The following is a 7,945-nucleotide window of genomic DNA, read 5'->3' on the forward strand; positions in this document are numbered from 1 at the left end:
AGATGTACCCATGAAAAATAAGTCTCAGAGCTTTTGGCTTTCTACTGAAAATTGCTTTGTCTTTTCAGAAAGAACTGCTTCTCTGTAGGTCAGCAGACTCTGTACTTTCACAGCCTTTTTACTCCCACCCAGGTATTTTTACTTCTGAGTTAGATGGGTTTCTGAACTTTTCCATGAAGTTGCTCATATTTTCCACTGCATCTCCTTTTTACCTCACCCCACCAGTTCACTCTGATCTTTCTTTCTCAGTAGCTCTAGGTTCTGAACTGTTCATTTAAATATGGTGTGGTTTGCCAGCATTTTTTCATGAGCCTTTTATTTTATCAGTTAAAGAAACAGGAGACACATAAGGCACTTAACACAAGCGCACCTTGCCAAGATGCCTTCAGTGGTATGCTTTTTCTTTAGGTTCGACCACAAACATTTTAACATATCTGAATGATTAAAAAGCATTCCAACCCATGCTTTCTTCCCCAAGTATTTTTGCTGTTCAGTGACCCTCTGGTATTTTTTGCCACAGACACATGTGGGAGAGGTCTTTTAAATACCACTTTTTGAGCATGTTAAGTTAGCCTAGCAGCTCAAAGGTTGCAGGTTAAAAGGAAATAAGCAAAACATCTTTATTTTCTGTGGAAATCTTTCCCCTTTGCCTGCTTCCCAGTATAGATATGAGTAGAAGAAGTCCACAAAGGGGAAAATAATCCCCATTCTATTGAAAAATCTCAAACATGTTAAAATTTATTTGATTACTGTGATGTTTACTCGGTAGGCATATTGTAGATCACTAAGCACAGATCAACAGGAAGGCTTCAAGTTCCCTTAGCCTTTATTCCTCTGGCTATGAAGTGGCATTCAAACAGTACACAGAGTATTTGCAGTGGTGCATCACAAACCACACAGCTCACCTTTCGTAAGCCATGGTCTATCATTTAAAGATGTTCAGTCATCCTTGAATCCAAATGGCTACAACAATAATTAAACATATCACTTTCCTTTTAATTATTGTGGTGCTTATTGTTATGTAATTTCCCTTTTTAGGGGGTCTCCTGAAAAATAATTTTCTTTGGTCGAGCCCAGTGATTTTATAAATCTTTTTAGTCTAAGGCTAACAAGGCCAAGAGAATGGGAGTAGGGAATCTAAGGCTCCAATGCTGAGGACTTTCTGCTGAGTAGAAAACTTTCAAAACACACTGTAGGAAACAAATGCAAGCTGAAAACACAGCACTTGCAGTTTTGCAGCTGTTCCAAAATTTCACAAGGCCAACACTGTAAAAGCCATGGATCTCATTTTCCAAAAATCCTATCACAGCAGTATGAATGCATCCTCTACCCATTTTCACACACTGATAAACAATTACCCATGTAGTGCACAAGACAGAGAAAGCCAGATGAAGGAGAGCTACAGTTATATGAACAAGAAACATGACTCAAGGCTGGCTTCTCACCGCAGTAAGGAGAGAAATATTTGGGGTTTGGTTTTTCATGGATCAGCTGATGGCTACTGCAACATCCAGCCCTGTTGATCCCTGACCCAAGAGGTTGCTCCAGTCTGTCTGGCTTGGCAGCCTCCACCTGGACTTCTTCAGGTCCAGCACATCCCACCCCTTCCAGAAAGTTGTGCCATAACTCTGTCACACTCCAGCTGAAGCTCCTTTTCATCAAAAGGAGCTTTCACAACTGACTCTATCTTCAGTTCAAACACTTGAAAGGCAACATCAAAATATGTTCTAGGGTGCAGCAGCAGGGCTCAAAGCTGTTTGTCTGTTGGCTTAAGAAGTGGTGCAACAGAAATAGCACACTATTTCCTTCAGAGGTGAATCATTCCCCAGCCCTGTCTTTATAGCAAGAGTTAAGGCCTTTTTTAAGTCACAAAGATACAGTTTATGTATTATTTTTACCAAACTGTGGAACAGCCATTCTGATGAATTAAATGTGTGTACATTTGTGGAAAGTAGAATCTGACACTGATGCACTGTTAAGATTGCAGATAAGGTCATGGAAACACAAAGAAAAGCAGGAGTTAAGACATTGAATCCTCTGCTGGCTTCAATTGTCACAGTTCCTTCAAGATACTTAGATTATATAATTGTCATAGAAATGCTACAGGAGGAGCAGTAAATCAGCCTATAAAACCCAAACACTGTGTGCACTCACTTCTTAAAAATACTGGTTTTGTCTGCCTGACCAGAAGAAATCCAGCATGGTGGCCAGGCCAGCTGAGATAAAGAGAACCAAGCCACATGAGGCAGATGCTGATAGGAAACGAGCCTGTGAAGAACAGCTCAGCCCCCCAAAGGCTTCAGGCACCAGAGTGCAGTGAGGGGGAAGAGTACATAGTACAGCTGTGAATCCCTCTATAGAGAGGCATTTCCTTTGTGGAGTAATTTTTCCTGTGCCTATCTTCAGGAAAGAATTTGTGTGTCTGTAAAGTCCCACTAATGCACTCAGAAAACCAGAGCATGAGCTTAAGGGGTTGTTGTTTCAAGTTTTACAGGCATCATTTGAGCATGTGAGTTAACCCCTTGGCTTAGTGGGGCCGTGAAGTCCCTGATGATCTTACTGTAGCCTCTACAGTAAACTCCAAATCAAAAAGGAAAGTGAATGTTACTGAATCAAGGAAGTTCATAGATAGCTGAAACATTGCTGAACACCTCCTCCCCCATCTAAGGCTCCAGTTGGGGTATCTGATCCTGGGAACAGCTTGCACAACAAGCACCAAGGTCAACGGGGCTAACAAACCACAGGTTGTACTTTCTGTTGAGTCAGAGGGTTTGTTGGCAAACATTCAGAGCCAATTCTGCAATGCTCCACCATGCATGTTCCTATTATCAAGACTGTAGTGCCATCCTGGTGTAATGTTTTACAAATCTTTTTCTGCTAAAAAACATAACTGTGCATTACTTTTTGTTGTCTCTTAAACAGAAATACACAAAGCTGTAGAAACATTTCTAATTATGTTTAAAAACCAATCACATTAAAACCAAAGCTGATGCCAAGAACATATTATTCATACAAACCAAGAGATGCAGAAACACTTCACTCCACTGCTATGGACTGCAGAGGAAGTAAGCAGGATAATTCAGTCTGGTTTATGGAGGCCAAACTCATTGGATCCACCTTTGTGTCTCCCCTTTTTGCCCCACAAGCTGCCTATATACTTTTTTTTAAATATCCTTTCCACTTACACATTCTTTTAAGCTGCTCTGTCATCCCCTAATCTCATTCTCAGGGCCTGTCTTCCTGTTGTGTTTTGTCTCTTTATCCAGTTGTTCTCCACACTGCTTCTCTTGCAACTTCAAAGCACCTTTTGCCTGCTCAGGTTGCATGAGGTGACACTGTGTTCCACCTTGTTTTTCCCGATCTGGATGTATCTTGAGAAGTTGCAGGTTAGAAAAGGAAGGACTGAAGCTTCCTTCACTCATTTCTCTATCATCCTCCCTCTGGGCTAACCATTTGGGGTATACCTCTTAAGCAGCTCCCAGTGGAAGCACAGAGAGGACATGGAAGTGCAAATGGCTGCTCCTTGTTTTCAAATTTGGGACCTGCTGCCCAGCTCTGTTACTATTGAGGTCAAAATCATTCCTCAGTATTATGGAGTTGGTTGGATGCAGTGACAAAAAGTAATCAAAAGGTGATTCTGGAAGCTTAATGCAGAATCCCAGTACTCTTGACCTATAAAACACAAGTACATGAGTCTGAAAGATAAGATGTAGTGAGTAAAACCTAAACACTGAGCTCTGGAAACACATGAGCCACACCAGTGCACATTTCTTACCTAGACAAGCAATGCTTTGCAGTGAAGTGAAACACTGAATAGAGGATTATCTATATTCATGGGTAAAGTCCTCTAGCTAAATCTGAACCACAGATCTTCACATCTGAAAATAAAACCATTATCTAGATTTTCCTCCTGTGGTGGAGATAATATAGCAATGCTGCCAGAGACTTCTATTCCTTATCTCTGCCTGCTGCTGCTAATTTCCAGCTTCCAGGGGAAGAGCAGACAGTTAACAACAGCTACTTCTTCCTTAGGCAAAAAGGTGACTTTAGCTACAGCATTTCTGTATAGTGGGTAGGAGCCACCACCTCCTGTCATTTTGGTCATACAGTACCTCACCTCTGTGCACTCACATGCACACTTGAAGAAAGTATCAGAGAGCAGCAAAAGCAGGTCTTCACACCAAGGGATGGCAAGCCAGGAACTGAGGTGACCCCATGGCCTGCGCTACAGCCTCAAATGAACCAAGCAGGATGGGCTCAGAGATGGCAACTGAGAGTCCAGACCATAAGGCAAAAGCACAGTGACAGGGCAGATCCAAGACCAAGCCAGGAAGCCAGTTCATAGGTCAGGTCCAGTGATGTCCAGGTAGGGCCATGATGATAAGACAGAGCCCAGTTCAGGTTGGGAAGCCAATCAACACATTGAGTTCCAGAGAAAAGTTCCCAATAACCAGCTCTGGCCAGGCTGAGCTGGAGACTAAAATACCCCCAAATAACTCAAGAAGGGGCTGATAGTCCCCAGCTGAACTAAAAAGGGGTTCAACCCTTTTAAGGTGGTTTGGTGTAGGTCCCAGATGGGGCTGGCCAGGTGTCTTGAGAACTGATAGTGTTCTCAGGACCCTGATGAAGAGAATGAGCAAAAGAAACTGAAAAACATACTTGTGTGTATATATATACACAACATATATGTCACTATGTTAATTCTCTGTTTCTTAAGCCCCCCTCTCCATTTCCAGACATCTGGCTTATGATTTTAGAACCTCTAAGGCTTGGAATAGACCTTAACTCTAAAAATGTATCTGATGTCACACAGCAAGCAAAAGATTAGGAAGTTAAAGAAAGATGCAGCTGCGATAAAGGGATTGCAAGTACTTTTAAACAGAAGTTTCAAGCTGCAAATAATCTGGCCTGCATTCCAATTTACATCCAGGCTACTTTAAAATCTATTAATGAACTTTCTAGTTTGCTTATCTAGAAATCATTATAAATCTGGAAAGAATTGTTCTGCACTTCCAACATCCTTCCGCATCCTTTCTTTCTTTCTTTTTTCCCCTTTGCATTACTGCTTTGTACTCCTACTACTAACTGTTATGTTCACTTTAAGACTATTTTCCCCAAATTTATTCTCCCTTTGATATTTTCATTCCACAAGGATAACTTTTCCAAGCTGATCTCTGCTTTTTATGGTCTTTAATGGTATCTGTACTCCTTCCTAAGTTAAAAATCAACTGAAAAAATAGTGTTGTTTGCCTTCTCCCTGCTCTCTGGTAGATACTAGTGAGTATCTGGCACATCAGTCAGGTTATTCCAAGCAGTGTGCAGACAAACTTGAATGCAAACACACACAGGGCTGGGCTTGCAAGTGCTGGATTTCCTAGAACAAGATTATATTCTAATTCTCCTGCAGTAAGTAATTTCAATGCTGTTGAAAAAAAGTATACAAAATATAAACCAATGATTCTTATTAATAACTTACTTTACCTCATGTCTCAGCTTAATTTGGTTTTCTCTGTATTTACAGTCTGATTTTATCTAATAATTATTCCTGGCCAAATTATCTGAAACAATTTTTAAAAAGTTTAGTTTTGCAAATGTTTCCATACAAATACAAATCCCTTAATAGAGTTCAGCCATTATGTTTAATCTTCCCTCTTCATTGCAAGTTTGTGTAATTAGTTTTAAATTTAGTTTATGTTGGAATCTTTTAATACTTAAAATCCTGTCCATGTGCTAGCATTACCTCAAATGGACCAGGTTGAAGTCAGATAGATTTCAAGGCTGTGGATAAATGTTTTCTACTCACATTACTTTTTCAGCTGTGATTGCGTGTGTTGGAGTCCCACTTGAAGTTCACATCACCTGCTTTGCCAGCAGAAGGGGTTGTGGGGAAACTCCCTGAGCTGCTCCACTAGCCACACATGGGCTAGTTCAGACTGCCTTCTTCAGTGGTTTGAGATAACTGAGTTCATTCTGTAAGTAAACAAATGGTGTACATAAACATATTTCCACCTGCTGGCTGATCAGTGGGAATGGAGACCTCTGCACTTGAACAGTCACCAGCACCTCAGGGAGACATTATCTTCAACCAGCAGAGATAGTCTCACAGTAAACATGTGCTTATGACCTGGCTTAGCTAAAACCTGGAAAGCAAGAATGCTGCAAAAGCAGCATTACCTTTGAAAAGAGATGGGGGTGACCAAGAAGAATGGTGACCAAGAAGAATAGTGCATCATACTGCATGTGAGCATGCAAGACACCACAAGTGACTGCACAGGGCATTTCCCACTGGGTTGCTCTGGAAAATGCAGGTGGAGCCAGCACACAGCACACCCTCCCACATTGCACAGATGACTCAACAGAACTTCAAAACCATCTCTGTGGAAGAGTTGTTCAAGGATGATTCATGGCTGCCATCAGGAGGAGATTATCCAGGGAGAGGACAAGGACAGTTTCAGCTTCTCAAATTGCTTCAGAGAAAATGAATCTGATTCACACTAAACTCTGGCTACCATGAATGCCCATCATGCCCTGATCTGTAGAGGCTGGCAGCTGCTTAGCATGTCTTAATGGAGGAAGTCAAATATTTTAGGAACTACAGAGCAGCCCATAATGCTTGAACCATCAATTTTGCACAGGGAAGATTTGGGCAGGGACTGCAGCTACCTCCATCCAGGAGCACTCTGACATGCTGGAGAGATGTGGCAAGAGCTCTTCTTCACACTTCATGAGTGTGCTCTTATCAGAAGAGAAGCCTCACATCTGAGAAACAGAAGATGAGGACAGTGGAAAGAAAACCTAATTTGGTGGAAAGAGTACCACACATGCACTTTTGAGTCCAGGCAGCTTCTTGCACCCTTTTCCATCTCTGTAATTATGGAGGGGCTGCCAGGATCCAGCCTTCCATAAAAGGCATCTGTTCCTGAAGTGAAAACCAGCACTTAGTTGCTAACAGCACACAGTAACTCTACACATCAGTGCAGAGCAGGAAATGAAAAACGCCTTTTCTAACTATGTTATAATGGCAGTTTTAGGTAGATGGAACATTAGCAGCAGATGCCAAGCTGGAAGCTGGCCACACCATTGGCTTTTCAGCAGCAGCTTTGGTCTTTGTACGCTTTTCACAGGCTGACAATGCTTCAGAAGAGTCTACTTTTGTCTGGGATTACAAAAATCATTTGCATCACTTGTACGTAGCATGAATGGTTACCATGTGGACGGCCTCTTCAACCAACTAGCATTTATTCTAGGCTATCACATCGAGTGTGCCACAGACAGCTTTCTCCACCTTTATGGTGCAGTTTGTCAGAAGATAATTTCATTTTTAAACTCAGTTTTTCTCATCCAAAGAAGAATAGATTATTTTTCTCCCAACAGGCAAAACTGGTTCCTTCAGAGGAGGTTTGCGTGCTGGTGAAGTGTCCTGTGAGCCATTTCAAGGCTTGTGCACAACACCTTTGTCACTGTAGTGGTGCACCTCTTGTTGTCTTTTAAATTTCTGTAAAACAGATCTTGAGCTATAACTACCTTTCAATCCTTCTTTCAGTGCAGAAAACTGTACCAGGTGGTGGGAATTATAGTTCTGCCAATGCCAAACCTCCTTGCCATTGGTAAATCCTTCTCAATCAAAACAGATGCATTTCCGACATGAATATCACTCAAGGTATGCCAGAGCAGAGCGGCAGGTTTCCCAGCTCAGCCCACGTATCTTCACTACAGTCTTTTGGAATAGCAGAGACAAATCAAAATGTCCTGAAAGCCATCTGGCTTCACTCTGGAGGAATTGCCTAACTTGCTAATATGAAGGTAGCAGTGCCCCTTATATATCCTTATTTTTACTCTGAGGATGGCATAAGGATTAAGACTAAGATGATCTCACCACTAGCTGATGCTTGTTTGCTGCCCTTGGCCTATTTGCCTTTCAAACTGCTCTTGGGACCACTAGCAG

At 41.8% G+C, this 7,945-nt stretch overlaps 1 long non-coding RNA gene across 1 annotated transcript; it reads right to left on the bottom strand.

Annotated features, from left to right (window-relative positions):
- Positions 1–590: 590 nt before the first annotated feature.
- Positions 591–4,506, bottom strand: LOC146441517 (uncharacterized). The gene is made up of 3 exons (XR_014849946.1): positions 4,132–4,506; positions 3,776–3,878; positions 591–3,672 (listed from the first exon to the last, which is right to left on the bottom strand). It is a non-coding gene; the product is annotated as an uncharacterized LOC146441517 (long non-coding RNA).
- Positions 4,507–7,945: the final 3,439 nt, after the last annotated feature.

The sequence above is a fragment of the Lichenostomus cassidix genome, chromosome 2 (genome assembly GCF_008360975.1).
Source record: "Lichenostomus cassidix isolate B80296 chromosome 2, HeHo_3.0, whole genome shotgun sequence".
NCBI classification, from domain to species: Eukaryota; Metazoa; Chordata; class Aves; order Passeriformes; family Meliphagidae; genus Lichenostomus; species Lichenostomus cassidix.